The 16,875-nt window shown below is 39.7% G+C and overlaps 1 long non-coding RNA gene across 1 annotated transcript in view; it reads right to left on the reverse strand.

Annotated features, from left to right (window-relative positions):
* Positions 1–16,360, reverse strand: part of LOC122704074 — a 110,072-nt gene extending 93,712 nt beyond the window's left edge. Inside the window, exon 1 of the long non-coding RNA XR_006343707.1 lies at positions 16,247–16,360. This is a non-coding gene — a long non-coding RNA (uncharacterized LOC122704074). The remainder of the gene's footprint in view (positions 1–16,246) is intronic.
* Positions 16,361–16,875: the final 515 nt, after the last annotated feature.

The following is a 16,875-nucleotide window of genomic DNA, read 5'->3' on the forward strand; positions in this document are numbered from 1 at the left end:
AAACAAGAAGATTAAAAGCAGCAAAGAGGCCCACTCTCAAGTACCCAAGTGATTACAATTTTCTACTTTGGTAGAAGACTGGAGGTTTTGCCAGTTCTCTCTTGAGCACATAAGACTTATCAGAAAATAAAAATTAGGTACCTCAGTCAAAACAGTAGCATTAAGTGAAATTATATATACAGAGGAGGGAGACCCAACATAAAAGTTTTACATGTCTTTCCTTAAACTTATTCCTAATACAGGGTGTATTGAAAGCAGTATTTTTTTAATCTCCATTTTCTAATCAGTTGTTGCTATTCACCACTGACCTTGTATCCAGTGACCTTGCCAATTTTATCTAGTAATTCAAATTCCACATCTGTGGAATCTTCTGAACTTTATGTACACAATCATATCATCTACAAATAATGCGAGTTTTATTTCTTCCTTTCCATTCATTTTGCTTTTCTCCTTATTTCCCTGGCTAGTACTTTCAGTACAATGTAAGACAGAAGTGGCACTGGGAACATCACTCTCCTGCCTGATCTTTCAGGAAAATTTTCAAAATTTCACATTATGTTTACTATAGCCTTTACTATTATTTGACAAATTCTTCTTAAAAAGGAAGTTCCCCTTCACTCCTCATTAGCTAAGAGTTTGGGGGGATTTTTTATCATGAATGAATGTTGAATTTTATCAAACGTACTTCATCTACTCATCATATGACTTTTCTCCATTATTGTGTTAATTTGGTAAATTGCATTGACTAATTTTTTAATGTCAAACCAACTTTGATTTCCTACATAAATCCAGCTTCGTCATGATGTATTGTCTTTTCTTTATGTTGTTGAACCAGTTTGCTAATATTTTGTCAGAATTTTTGTATCATTATCCAAGAGTGATTTACCTATAGTTTTCCTTTCATGCAATGGACCTTAACAGCTTTGTAAAATGGAGACAACTTACCATAATGTACAGTGGTGTTCTGAGAATTGAATGAGAAACCAATGTGAAATCCTTTAGCCCACATCCTGGTACACAGTAGATACTCAACAAATATTTATTGAAAGACCAGAATAAAATCCAGCTCTAATCAGTTAAAACTTGAGAATAAAATGTATACAAAACACTTTGAAGAATAAATCAATAAAAATAACAAAGGCTTCATACATAGAACCAGTAAATAGGGTTTGATACATAACAATCTAATTTGTAGAGCCTCAGTTGACGTTCAGACCCTTACTCAAAATCTAGAGCCCAGTGAAGACAAATTCCAATCCAGGAAGAATAGGAGAGAAGGACTAAAATCCCTACCATACCCACTTTTTCACTCCCCAGAAGTAATTTCCAATTCCACCATCTTTATAAAAAATGGACTAAAGAGAAGCAGCCTAAGTTGGCATCCAGGAGACTTGTCCTTTATTAGTACTGTGGAGTTTCACAAATCACCTAACCTCTCTGGACTGCAATTTCCTCCTCTGTCAAGAAAGCAACAACAATCCCCATCCTGCCTATTTCATAGGGTTTTTATAAGAATGAAATAAAAGGGCTTTTAAAAAGTTTAAGAATGTTAAGTGCTTTCTACTGATATCAGTTTATACTTAAATAAGTCTATGAGGTAGGAACAGATCTTAGGATCAGAAGGACAAAGCATATTGCCCAAGATCTTACAGCTAGTAAGTGTTGCAGCCAAGATTCAAACCCAAGCAGTCTGAGGCCAGAGTTTGTGCTCTCAATCTTTCTATCATTATATAGACTAAGAGAAATGCTGATCTTCCACTCAAAACAAAACTTTCATGTTATGATGAGATTGATATATAGTATTGAGATTCAACATTATTTAACACAGGAAAAGAAAGTAAACGTGTTAGTCAGTCACTCAGTCATGTCCAACTCTTTGTGACTCCATGGACTATAGCCCACCAGCCTTCTCTGTCCATGGGGATTCTCCAGCAAGAATACTGACATGGGTTGCCATTTCCTTCTCCAGGGGATCGTCCCAACCCAGGGACTGAACCCAGGTCTCCCCCATTGCAGGCAGACTCTTTACCAACTGGTGGCTCAGACAGTAAATAATTCACCTGCAGTGGAGGAGACCTAGGTTCGATCCCTGGGCTGGGAAGACCCCCAGAGGAGGGCATGGCAAACCACTCTAGTATTCTTGCCTGGAGAATCCCGATGGACAGAGAAGCCTGGTGGGCTACAGTCCATGGGGTCACAAAGAGTTGGACACAACTGAGCAACTAAGCACAGCACAGCAACACAAGAACATCTATTAAAGAGGGGCAAGAAAAATGCTTCCTTTTATAACTATTCCTTTTCCCTTTTGAGAATCATTTATTTCCTCTTTCATGAAAAAAAAAAAAAGTCATAGGAAATGTTTCATCCCATAAAATTCCAGTTAATCAAAATTCTCCTTGACCAATTGCCCCAGTTGTGCAACTAGAAGACATTAAGACTTCAGAGAGCTCACAGTTCTAATATTCAACACAAACCTGATATTAAATTGCTCTAACATTTCACTGACCCCAGAGATTGCTCTCTAACAGTAGGTCCTGACTTTGGGTGTCTCTCTTGCCTCACTGTAGACAAGTCGATGGTGTGATCACTCACCTAGAGCCAGACATCTTGGAGTGCAAAGTCAACTGGGCCTTAAGAAGCATCATTATGAACAAAGTTAATGGAGGTGATGGAATTCCAGCTGAGTGATTTCAACTCCTAAAAGATGATGCTGTGAAAGTGTTGCGCTCAATCTGCCAGCAAATTTGGAAAACTCAGCAGTGGCCACAGGACTGTAGAAAAGGTCAGTGTTCATTCCAATCCCAAAGAAAGGCAGTGCCAAAGAATGTTCAAACTACCACACAATTGCACTCATTTCACACGCTAGCAAAGTAATGCTCAAAATTCTCCAAGTTAGGCTTCAAAAGTACAGAAACCGAGAACTTCTAGATATTCAAGCTGGACTTAGAAAAGGCAGATGAACCAGAGATCAAATTGCCAACATCCGTAGGACCACAGAAAATGCAAGATAATTCCAGAAACACATCTACTTCAGCTTCACTGACTATACCAAAGCCTTTGACTGTGTGGATCACAACAAATGGTGGAAAATTGTTAAAGAAACGAGAATACCAGCCCACCTTATCTGCCTCCTGAGAAACCTGTTTGTAGGTCAAGAAACAACAGTCAGAACCAGACGTGCAACAATGGACTGGTTCAAAATTGGGAAAGGAATACGTCAAGGCTGTATATTGTCACGCTGCTTATTTAACTTCTATGCAGAGTACACCATGCGAAATGCTAGGCTAAATGAAGCAAAGCTGGAATCAAGATCGCTGGGAGAAATATCAATAACCTCAGATAGGCAGATGACAACACCATTATGGAAGAAAGTGAAGAGAAACTAAAGAGCCTCTTGATGAAGGTGAAATAGCAGAGTGAAAAAGCTGGCTTAAAATTCAACATTCAAAAAACTAAAACCATGGCATTGAGTTCCATCTCTTCATGGCAAACAGACGGGGAAACAGTGACAGACTTTATTTTCTTGGGCTCCAAAATCACTGTAGATGGTGACTGCAGCCATGAAATTAAGAGACGCTTGTTCCCTGGAAGAAAAGCTATGACCAACCTCAGTTCAGTTCAGTTCAGTCGCTCAGTCGTGTCAGACTGTTGGTAACCCCATGAACTGCAGCACATCAGGACTCCCTGTCCATCACCAACTCCCAGAGTCCACCCAAACCCATATCCATTGAGTTGGTGATGCCATCCAGTCATCTCATCCTCTGTTGTCCCCTTCTCCTCCTGTCTCCAATCCCTCCCAGCCTCAGGGTCTTTTCCAATGAGTCAACTCTTCACATCAGGTGGCCAAAGTATTGGAGTTTCAGCTTCAACATCAGTCCTTCCAATGAATATTCAGGACTGTTTTCCTTTAGGATGGACTGGTTGGATCTCCTTGCAATCCAAGGGACTCTCAAGAGTCTTCTCCAACACCACACTTCAAAAGCATCAATTCATCAGTGCTCAGCTTTCTTTATAGTCCAACTCTCACATCCATACATGACCACTGGAAAAACCATAGCCTTGACTAGACGGACCTTTGTTGACAAAGTAATGTCTCTGCTTTTTAATATGCTGTCTAGGTTGGTCATAACTTTCCTTCAAAGGAGTAAGCGTCTTTTAATTTCATGGCTGCAATCACCATCTGCAGTGATTTTGGAGCCCAGAAAAATAAAGTCAGCCACTGTTTCCCCTGTTTCCCCATCTATTTGCCATGAAGTGATGGGACCAGATGCCATGATCTTAGTTTTCTGAATGTTGAGCTTTAAGCCAACTTTTTCACTCTCCTCTTTCACTTTCATCAAGAGGCTCTTTAGTTCTTCTTCACTTTCTTCCATAAGGGTGGTGTCATCTGCATATCTGAGATTATTGATATTTCTCCCCGCAATCTTGATTCCAGCTTGTGCTTCCTCCAGCTCAGCGTTTCTCATAATGTACTCTGCATATAAGTTAAATAAGCAGGGTGACAATATACAGCCTTGACGTACTCCTTTTCCTATGACCAACCTAGACAGCATACTAAAAAGCAGAGACATTACTTTGCCAACAAAGGTCCGTCTAGTCAAAGCTATGGTTTTTCCAGTAGTCATGTATGGATGTGAGAGTTGGACCATAAAGAAGGCTGAGTGCTGAAGAATTGATGCTTTTGAACTGTGGTGTTGGAGAAGACTCTTGAGAGTCCCTTGGACTACAAGGAAATCCAACCAGTCAATCCTAAAGGAAATCAATCCTGAATATTCATTGGAAGGACTGATGTTGAAGCTGAAACTCCAATACTTTGGCCACCTGATGCAAAGAGCCAACTCATTAGAAAAGACCCTGATGCTAGGAAAGATTGAATGCAGGAGGAGAAGGGGACAACAGAGGACGAGATAGTTGAATGGCATCACCAACTCGATGGATATGAGTTTGAGAAAGCCCGAGGAGGTGGTGAAGGACAGGGAAGCCTGGCGTGCTGCAGCCATGAGGTCACAAAGAGTCAGACACTGAGCGACTGAACAACAAGAAGTCAATCAGAATTGCACAGATATCCCCTCAAAAGTGAAAGTGAAGTTGCTCAGTCGTGTCCGACTCTTTGCTACCCCATGGACTGTAGTCTACCAGCCTCCTCCATCCATGGGATTTTCCAGGCAAGAATACTGGAGTGGGTTGCCACTGCCTTCTCCAGGAGATCTTCCCAACCCAGGGACTGAACCCTGGTCTCCCGCATTGTAGGCAGATGTTTTAGTGTCTGGGCCACCTAAAAGTAAAGCCTGAAACCTGTGCTGGATGATGGCTCCAAGTGTTGCTGCTAGGAATTTTAAAACCATAAGAACACATACTCAAAATATATGGGATATATAAGACCTGCCATGCTCAATACCCAGAACAGAAGCTGACAGGAAGAGGAAAATTTATAGGGTGGGGAATAATACATTATTTTAAGGCCAAGAGTGACACCCAGTGGCCATGGCAATCACTCCTGGCTCTCTACATTCCCTTTTGTTCGGGGCACAAGAGAGTTTACTCCCAGACATCAGGCCATGCTGCCCTCCAGTTCCCCAGGTGACATGTGCGTGTCAGGCGGAGGTGTGGTTAGAATTAGGTGACAGTGGGTAAATTACCTAAACTCTGAAACACACAGATCGTCTGCCATGATGAGAGCTGAAAAGAGAGCTTCACAATCTCTAAAGCACTTTCACATTTGTGACCGCATTTGATCCTTATTACAAACTCATAAGGCAGGCAGAGCAAGTCATCACAACCCCATTTTAAGGGAGACTAAGCCACAGAGAAATTAACATATTTATGTACAAACCCAGGTTCCCTGGTCCTAAGGCAGGTGGTCATTCCTTAACATCACATCATCAGGACTTGGCCAGGGAAACTCCTTAGATGTGGGGGTGGCTATCTACAGTCCCACATCTGGAGCTCTAAATGCTAAGACATAGCCTCTGAGTGATACCAAAGTCATTTAGTAAACAAATACTTCTGGTGTACACACTATGTGCCAGGCATTATATGTACAAAAACAAAAGACAGTTCTGTCCTGAAGACATTTTTAATCTAGCCAAGGAAGCAGACAAGCACAATGGGAAGGGATGAAATGGGATGGGGCTCAGGGTACAGCAAGAACACAGCTTTCCGAGCAGGACTAAGGACTGGAAGGGTGAACATCTGTTCCAGACACACAGGAGGCCTTAACCACCAGAAGCTTAACAAGGGCTCTCTCTGGTGCATCAAACCACCTCTTTCCAAAAAGTATGGAATATGAAGAAAATTTGCCTTCAACAAAATTAGGAGGAGCCAAAATCCCAAAGCCTAGTGGAGGGGAGTAACTGTCATCTGGGCCAAGTCAAGGGAGGAGAAAGAGAATGTCCTTGGGTGGTACACAGTTCTGGTGAAATCTGCAAACATCACAAAAGGCCAAACCAGCAACCATTAACTTGAGTAAAGAAGGAGAGGCATCTCAGAACTCTGCTCAACACCACGAAGCGAGAGGGGAAGCAGGAAACTAGATCAATTCAAAAATCTTCACAATAACTAGCACTTCATGGGGCCAGGTAGCAAACAGCTATGCTATTTCTGATTGAAGACAGATGAAAAGAATTAAGTGCTAAAATGCTATCCAAAAAATCCTGTGATGATGCAGGATTTTATGATGAGTAAGCACGTTTGCTGCTTACTCTAAAAACAGGAATACTGGAAATGGAAAACATGAAGCAGAGATATACTCCAGGGCAGGGAACAGGCAGTAGGGGAGAGGAGCTTGTCCTACAAATATGTAAAAGTATGAGATAGGTATAACAAACATCTTTTGATTGCATAGCTAAGCTCACAGGAAAATAAGGGGGAAATCACAAGGTCTAAAATGGACATATGGGCTTCCCCAGTGACTCAGTGGTGAAGAATCCGCCTGCCAATGTAGGAGATACAGGTTTAATCCCTGGTCCAAGAAGATCCCACATGCTGCGGGGCAACTAAGCCCTTGCGCCAAAACTACTGATCCTGTGCTCTGGAGCCCAGAAGACAACTACTGAACCCGTGTGACTAGAACCTGTGTTTCACAATAATAGAAGCCATCACAATGAGAAGCCGGCACACCGAAGCTCCAGTAGTGCCCCCACTCTCACAACTAGAGAAAAGTCCACGTAGCAATGAAGACCCAGCACAGCCAAAATAAATAAAATTATTTTTTAATAAATAAAATTATTTTTAAAAATAAGTAAGTAAAATTATTTTTTAAAATAAATAAATAAAAATGGAAGGCTAACTGAAAAGAGATTGATGAGAGAAACCTAGGCTGCCCTGGATTCTCTACACAGAACTCAGAAGCCCTGTTTTAACAGTCCCATGGAAGATCCAAGACTAGGCACTGAGAAACCCAAGATGGAGGCTGGAAATGAGACTTTAAACGCATCCAGGATCTCTGAAGAGCTACACCCTTGCAGAGGGGTAAGATAGGGGGAAATGTTAATGTGGGAGCTGAAAGGGAAACCTGTCTGTCTCAGGCCATAGCACAGAGTTGGAAAAAAAGGAGTTTCCCTGGGAATTTATAAGCAGAAGTCTTCCCTCCCAGAGGAGGGACCTGAAAATATACTATTTATATGCAGGGGACCCCAAAAGGAAAATTAAATTTTAAGTGCTTCTTCGTAAAAGATCACTCTGGGTGGGTCCCTGACAGATGCAATACAAAATTGCTCAAATCTCTCAGGATTCCCACAGTCAGCAAAATATGATTAAAGCAAAATTACCAAAAACACAAAAACAAACCACCAGGAAAAGATGAACCAAAAAAGCAAAGATTTAGATCCCAAGTGACTCAAATATTTAAATTATCAGAAAGAAAATATAAAATAAGTGAAAACAGAAGAGGACATACATTAACAAAAACACTTACCTAGTGATGTTCATGACAGTTTTATTAATAATGGCCAAACCTGGAAACAACCCAAATGTTCATCCATAGGAGAGTGGATAAACAAACTGGTATACTCATCCAGAAGTACTACTCAACAATAACAAGGAAATGAATTAAAGGAATTAGCTACAATATGGATAAATCTCAAGAAGTTATGCTGGGAAAAAGAAGGCAGATGTAAAAGCCACACGTAGATACTATACGATTCTACTTATATAAAGTTCAAAAAAGGGCAAAACTAATCTATGGGCGATAAAAATCAGAAGATCTGGGGGAGAAGAGGAAAATTAACTGGAAAGATACACAAGGAAACTTTCTGGAACTATGACAATATTGTACATGTTGACCATATTCTATTTGTTGATTAGGACAGAGTAGGAGAGAGGTTAGGATACACAACTGTAAAAATTCACTAAATTGTACTGTTAAGATTTATGCATTTTATTGTATATTAATTATATTGTGATAAAATATACATTTAATGAAAAGGGAAATGGGAATCATGTTCCAGCCTATTAAAAATGATGTAGAATATTTTTTAAAGATCCAGAAAGAATTTAGAAATAAAAATATAATCACTGAACTCAAAAACTGAACAGGTTATGCTTAAAGCTGTGGCTTATATCAAACCAAGTGTTCTATCAGGAATATTCAAAAAGCAGGAGAACACATCCATCTGTTATTTAAAAAGATGTTTCCAAACATCAAAGAGCTACCAAAACAGTCAGAACTTGAACCTAGACCTCAGAGAGAAAAGAAGTGTAGAGATGGGAATCGGAAAAACAGATGCTTTTTCCTCTCACACTGTTTACTGGAAGTAACAACAAAGAAGCTGAGAAACTAAGCAAAGCTTCTGGTAGTCTTGAGAGTTAGTGAAATCAATAGTGGAGACAGGGACTCTGTAAAGTATTCCCAGGAGGGCACCTAGCAGAGGTATATCCTCAGAGTAAGAGTAATAGCCCTCACAAAGATCAAGTGAATTTCAAAATGGATTAAATCTACACCTAGCACAATCGCCTGACTGAAGCAAAAGGAAATCACCTTTGCAGGAAGATACTATCCACAGCCTCAAATTATTTTCACAATTTTTCAAATACGACGTCTCTCATTCTTTGAAAAACTGGGCAAAGGTCCCAGAGGGCATCCAAGACAGTCGACTACCACTTCAATGCCTACTTTGCTCCTCAAGCACCTTCACTGTGCTCAATAAGGTTAGGAAACTTACAATTCAAAAGTAGAAAGGTGGACTCTAAGCATAACAGGAATCATCTCATAAGATGGAGATGTTATTCAGGAGAGAAAACTTTTCTCAGGAGAGAAAAATTTGACCCCTCATTTGGTTTTGTGGTAGTATCTCCCAAAATTCCAGATGACTGGATCAGCTTCATGGACTGGGAGAGTGCCATTCCAGGAAAGAGGGGAAATAAACATTTCAGTGGAAAGATTCCACTGAAAAGAGACTTGTTCCAACTACATTTCTCAGGGATAATTTTTCCATTCTCACTACCATAAGATAAATTTGTACAAGCATTATTTCACACAATGCTCTCCTTCAGGCATAAAGTGTCTGCTTATCTTAGAGGGAGGGAGGATTATAGTCCAGCAGTCACAACTAAACAAACCATATTAGGAATTCAGAAATTGCTAAATGAACCAAATTGTTGTTATTGTTTAGTCGCTAAGCTGTATCTGACTCTGTGACCCCATGGACTATAAGAGACCAGGTTCCTCTGTCCATGGGATTTCCCAAGCAAGAATACTGGAGTAGGTTGCCATTTCCTTCTCCGGGGGATCTTCCTGACTCAGGGATGAACCTGCATCTCCTGCAGTGGCAGGAGGATTCTTTAGCACTGAGCCACATATTCAAGATCAAAATTGTGTAAAAGGTTTAAGAATTCACTGCCAAAACAGTATTTTTTTTTTAAAGTCTGCACACAAACCAAGAGTTTTGTACTCTTATACATATCAACAAATGATATCTTTCTTAAAAATGGATATTCAGGTAGAAACTTGCCTAAGAAATATTTGCAAAATCTAATTTTACTATCTACAACTATTAACAACTTAGCCAAAGGCTTGTACTTATGACGTGTCTCCATTTTTGTGATTTGTATATATTTCTAAATTTGCTGAATTGCACTTAATTTTCTCATGCATAGTTCCTCCCTTGAGTTTTTTTAAGTTACTACATAAAACTTGCTTTTATTTAATATTGAGTCATTATCTCAACTGCTACAAAATCATGTATGTTTATACTATAAATATTCTAGTACCTGGTTTCCTTTGCTGATTATTCCAGTTATTAAGATAAGCCTTCTATATTTTGCTCTTTGATGCTGCAGCTAAGACTCTGTAAATCACATTTCTGCCTTACCAGCTGGCTTCCTGTTCAGCTCTGCTAACAGGAGGTGCCAGAGGCAGAGTACAAGGATGCAGAAGAAAGAAGGGACTTTCTCCTGTTGGCTTCTTGTCTGTTTCCTGTTCCTGTGAGCATCACCTTAGCAACACATCTTCATTCAGGCAGCAGTTCTTTCTTTCTCACAGCAGCAGCTGCATTAGATGCTATTCAGGAGAGAAAACTTTTCTCAGGAGAGAAAAATTTGACCCCTCATTTGGTTTTGTGGTAGTATCTTAGGTTTGCAGTTTCTCAGCTGCAGCAGAACAAGACTCACTGGATACCCTCAAAGACACCAGCATCAGCCAGGTGGGCCCCCTCCTCAGAGGTCTAGATCCCAAACTCATGAGGGCCTACCTCTCTGGTCCACTAGGAGATGAGCAGTACTCTCTCTCTCCAATGGCCTACACTTTAGCTTCAGGAGACCCCTCCTCCAAGTGTGCAAATTTTAGTAATTTTAGCTTCTTACCTTTGCTCCCCCAGCTTTAGGGATGGCATCTGCACTTGGTACCTCTCTAACACTTGACAGCCCCCATTTTTGGTTTCTTTTCAGAAAGCTAGGCAACAAATTTATACCTGATTAACAATTCTCCAGTTACAATTCTCCATGTTAAAATAACTGGTATATCTCTCCAATCAATTAGGTCTTCTCTGACTTTCTCTTTACTCTTTTATAATTGAAGGAATGCAACTTTGCACATAATTTGATAGACCTGGACCACATATTTCAATTTGGAGTGCTATATTAAATGGTACTTTTAAAATGAAGGATTTATTATTGTTAAGATGTCAGTTCTCTCCAAACTCATCTACAGGTTCAATACAATCCAGACCAAAATCCTAGTAGGTTTTTTTCTAGCAAGCTGATCCTAAAATTTATACAGAAAGGCACAAGGAGTCAAATTAACCAAAACAATTTTGAAAAGGAAGAACAAAATTGGAGAGCCCACACTACCTGTTTTCAAAACAATATAAAGCTATAGTGATCAAATAGTTTGGTATTAGATAAAGAAAAGACATACAGATGAGTGGAACAGAACAGGTAACAGACCCACACATATATGATTAATTGATTTTCAACAAAGTATCAATGCAATTCAACAGAGAAAAGACAATGTTTTCAACAAATGGTGCTGGAGCAATTAGACAACCATATTAAAAAGTAATGCCAAAAAGTCCAACACATATCTGACATGTACAATTTCAGATAAATAAATATTAAGAATTTTTATCATCAACTATTTTCACTAGAAGAATCTCTAAGAATATTTCAGGAAGAAGAAATCATTGCAAAAAGAAAAAGTGAGAAAAGAAATTGATAAATGTGTGTAAATCTACAAAAATATGCAAAATCTGTATAAAAAACAGTAACATCTAGTTTGTGGAGTTTTAAAATGATTTTCTAAAATATTACATAAAACATCTAACATAGGAAAGGGCAATTGGGGTTGAGGTGAAATAATGTATCTTTGCATATTTCAGGAAAATCATTAACATAATCATTTTCAAGTTAAATATATATTAAAATATGAAGAGCAACAATTAAAAAAACTAAATGAGTAAAAACAAAAATAAAAATGTATAACTTTCGAAACAGTACAGACAAAATTGAATCTAACAAAAAGTAAATAAATCCTAAGATTGCTAAGAAATGCACTGAAAATATGGGCAAACAGCAAGCCCAAAAGTTATATATAAATATAGTATAAAAAAATAGTGACTATAAAAAAGAAAAACTGATTACACTCAGAACTTGTCATTTGGGATAAGAAACAAAACCCAACTATGTGCCACTTACAAGAGATTTATACCTAAAAGATGACATACAGTATTTCAAAGTAAAAGACTGAGAAAGATATACCATGCATACATTAACTGATAGAACTGATAGATAGCTCTCTAGTAATATCAGACAAAATATAATTGGACAGAAAACATTGTTAAAGAGAAAGAAGGCCACTACCTAGTGGTAAAAGTTTCAATTCTCAAGAAGATATAACTATTCTACACTTTTATGCAACTAATAACCTATCTACAAAATATATCAAGCAAAAATTGACTGAGTTAATAAATTCAACATCACAATAAAAATCTTTTAATGTGCCTTTCTCAGTTACTGAAAAGACCAAAAACTCAAATATTAATAAAGCTATGGAAGATTTTGAACACTACATTAAGAAGCTTGACCTAATGGATCATTGTAGGACCCTTCCCCCAACAATTAAAGAATATGCATTTTTCTCAATCTCTTGTTGAACTATTACAAAAAACTGACCATGAATCAACAGTAGGGAGACCATAAAGCATGTCTCTATAAAGTTCGAGGAATATATATGAAGTAGTTCACATTTTCTGATCACAATGCAATTAATTCAGAAACACCAAAAATGAACAAAAACAGTTATTTTCACATTTAAAAAGCACATTACCAAATAGAGTAGTTGATATCTCCAGTGGTGATCAAACTTAGAGGTAAAAATAACTAGACACCTGAGAGTTAAAACAGCCTCAGAAGAAAATCAACTGAAGAAACATATACCCATCTAAAACAGAGCAGAGCAGATGAACCAAGGTTTTTTTCCAAAAAAAATAAGCATTAAAAGTATAACTAATAAAATATTAATAGTGCAAAACAAATTATCTTTAGAAAACAAAGTAGAACTATTATATTTGGTGACTGTAATTGTTGAAATAAAAAAATCACAATAAAGGAATAAATAGAAGGATGGATTCAACTAAAAAAATGAATTGATGAATTTGAAAATTAGATTGATAAATTGTCCCAAAATCAAGCAAGAAAAAAATTAAATATATAGAAGACTTTAAATATATATATATGTGTGTGTATATATACACACCATGGGAATTGTCTGGTGGTCCAGTGGTTAGGACTCTGTGTCCACTGCAAGGGACCAAGGTTTTGATCGCTGGTCAAAGGACTAAGATCCTGCAAGCCTGGTGGCACAGCCCAAAATAAATAAATAAATTATCTACCAAATAGTGGTAGAAGCCAAACATCAAGAAAGTAGGGGCTCCAGAAGAAAAAAAAATGAGAAAATATTTGAAGAAAAAAGCAAAAATAAATTTCCTATGAACAAGTCTGAAAGGTTCAAGGAGCAGCAAACATGATAGTGATACATAAGGATGTCAAAATAGGGAGAAATAGATAAATTAACATTTGTTATTAGAGATTTTAATATATGCCTCTTAGAAGCTCATAAATCAAGCCAGACAAAAATAAGCAAAGATATTGAAGATTAGGACAACACAATTAATAAACCTGGACTATCAACAGAATGACTCTATGTCCCAACTTGTCCCCAGACAGTACTGAGTTAATGCCTATTACCCTGGATAATTATTAACAGTATCTCTCTCCAATGTGTCATAGTTTGGACAACAAATTATAGATCATGCTGGCTAGTTGATGTATTTAGAAACTTACACTCAACAACAGAAAATATAGTATATTTTAGCATACATGTAACATTTACAAAAACAGATTTTGTATTAGGCCATAAAAGAAACCTCTATAAATTAATTCATTAAATCATTCTTTCATTCAATATTTGTTGAGCACCTAACACGTGTCTTGGCATTTTTCTAGCCCTGGGAATATAGCCACGGTACTAGCTAAATGGCAGAAGTGCTCAGGCGACCATTCACATCGTGATCTAACAGAAATGAAGCCAGGAATGCCATATAGAAACACTCCAATGCTTGATGATCTATCAGAATGGCTACCTAGGAGTTTTACAATGCACAGACCACATGCCATAAGCGACAGTCTTGTGTATAACAGTGAACAAAACAAAAATCCTGTCATACTGGAGCTTATACTCTAATAGAGACAGAAAAAAAAACCAAAATACAGAAAGTGTTTAGTATTAAAGAAGGTATAAGTGATATAAACAAGAATAAAGTAGACAATGAAGACAGGGGTACCAGAAGTCAGGGCTGAAGGAGTAGTAATTTTAAACAGAGTGCTCAGGTCTACTAAGAAGGTGACATTATAGCAAAGATTTAAATGAGGAAAAAAACTGAACCACAGGGACATCTGGGGAAAAGCATAATAGGCAGAGGGAACAGCCACTGCAAAGGCTCAGTCATAGGAACTTTTCTGGCACATTTCAGGGAAAGCAAAGAAGCCAGTGTGGATGAGTTCAGAAAAGAAGGAAAGCTGTAGATAACGAAGTAAGGAAGGTAAAATTGGCCAAAAGGTATTGAGTCTTATTGGCCACTGTATGGACACTGGCCTCTACAGTGAAAGAGACTGGTGGGGGGAGGGGGGGGGGGCTTCTAGAGAATTCTAAATAAAGGAATGACATCATCTGACCCATGTTTTAAAGGATCACTTAGGCTGCTCTGCTGAGAACAGACTGTAAGAACACAAGGTTACCCAAACAGAAACCTGCTCAGAGACTGTTACAATAATCTAGATGACAGATGAAGGAGGTTTAGATCAGAGTGGTTGTAGTAAAGATAGTAAGAACAGTCAAATTCTGAATTTATTTAGAAAGCAGAGCCAATATAACTTCCTGACAATTAATATGCAATGTGAGAGACACAATCAAAGCTGATTCCCCCCAAGGACTTTGATCTGGGAACTGAAAGACTGAAGTTGTCTTTAACTATGATGCAGAAGACCGAAAATAAAGCAGTTTTAGGACAGGAGAATTGTTTGGGGCATGTTAAACTTAAAATGTCTGTTAGACATCTAAGTAGGGATATTTCTGACAGCACCTGGATATATAACTATGTAATTAAAGGGACAGTTCTAGGCTGTAGATTAAAACTTGTAAATCACCAGCAAATAGATTTTAATACATGGGACTGGAAAACCACGAAGATTGAGTATGGAAAGAGGACTGACTGTGGGGTGTACCAACACTGAGACTGATGAGAGAAGACACTGAAGAACAGGCAGTGAGGCTGAAGGCAAATTAGAGTGTGAGTTTCTGGAAACCAGGTGGGGGGAAAAAATCATTCCAAGGGGGATGCTGATAGTAGATTAAGTAAGATGAGGAAAACTGATCCTAAGATTCAGAAAATAGCTTATACTGTTCTCTTGGTAATTGGTTGAGGGGAGAATGGAAAGCGAAATGGTAGTACAGAAAAATCTTTTCAAGGAGTTTTGCTGTTAAGGGAATCAGAGAAATGGGGCAGTATCAGAAGTGAGAACTGTGATCAAAAGAAGGTTTTTAAAAAGCAGTAAGGAGGGTGGGGTGGTAAAGAGCAGGCTGGTAATGCTAATGAGAAGTGGAAAACCCAGTGAAGAGGAAAATGATGATGCAGGAACTGGATTGGAAATGAAGGTGACTGCAGAAGCAATGCCCCCCAGCAGATGCGAGGTGGCCAAATTTAGGAGCCTGAGGATTAAGTTGAGAATAACAGGAAGGCAGAGAGAGCAGAAGAGGACAGATAGGGTGGAAGGTCGGAGGCAGGGGTGGGTGGGGTTGCAGGTTCCCTCCTGGTGGCTTCCACTGCCGCATAGAAATAGGCCGGGAGCTCTCAAGGCTCACAGGTTAGAGGGAAGCGCCAAGTAGCCAACGCTAGGTCCACTGCCAGGCCTTGCGGAGCGGGAGCTGAAGCTTTGGGAAGCTGCTTGTACGGCTGACACCACTTATTCAAGAGGAACACTGGTCCATACAAGCAAAAGAGAGAGTTCCGGAGTCCCCACAAACCAGGGTTGCCCCCGCAAAGTGCAGAGGCCCACCAGGCCCAACGCCCCGCGCGGACGGCCTCTCCTCAGACATGCCTGACCAGACACAGAGGAAGATACCCGGGTCCTCTGGCCAGATACAGAGAAGCTACGTGGGCCCGCCCAACAGCTTTGTGTTCTAGAACGTTCCTCTCAAGCAACCAGCATGCCTCAGAAGATGAGGGTTCCCTCTGAGGCAAGCAGGGGACCTCACCTCCACTCAGTCCCTGGGCTGCTGCAACGTTGTTCGGGATCCATCCGTCACTGGGGGCCACATCTCCTCCCCGGGGTATTGCCCTCAGCTGACCGCCACCCGCCATGAATCACGAGACACCCCTCTCCCCCTCAAAGACCCATGAGACACCCAAAACCCGCGAGACTGCTGAGACCCGCGAGACCGGCGCCCACCCCTCCCCCACCCTGAGATGTAATCTCCGCCTAGATTCACTGAGGGGCCATCCTGGGCGGGCAGCAGGACATCGTGAAAACCCGGGCTTCTGTCTCCTCTGGAAACAGCAAGCGGTCCTTCCTCTCTTAGGTACAATGAACCTCACTCCAGTGTCCGCGCTTGAGCCAGCCTGGGCCAGGCATCCCCAGAACTCTTCAATGCGAACAGAACAAGCGAGGGCAGTGAGGGCGGCAGAAGTTATTTCACTGAGCCTCCTGTGGAGAAATGATCAGAAATAGATGGGGAATTGGTCAAATGGGGAGCAAGGAGAGGAGCGGGGAGGAAACCTGCAACTGTAACTTGGATGCACGAGGACTTTGGACCTACATACAATATAACAGGAAAATGAGAAACCTTGGGAAGTTTGTTTATGTGGACTTAGTAGGGCTGGTTGA

The sequence above is a fragment of the Cervus elaphus genome, chromosome 11 (genome assembly GCF_910594005.1).
Source record: "Cervus elaphus chromosome 11, mCerEla1.1, whole genome shotgun sequence".
NCBI classification, from domain to species: Eukaryota; Metazoa; Chordata; class Mammalia; order Artiodactyla; family Cervidae; genus Cervus; species Cervus elaphus.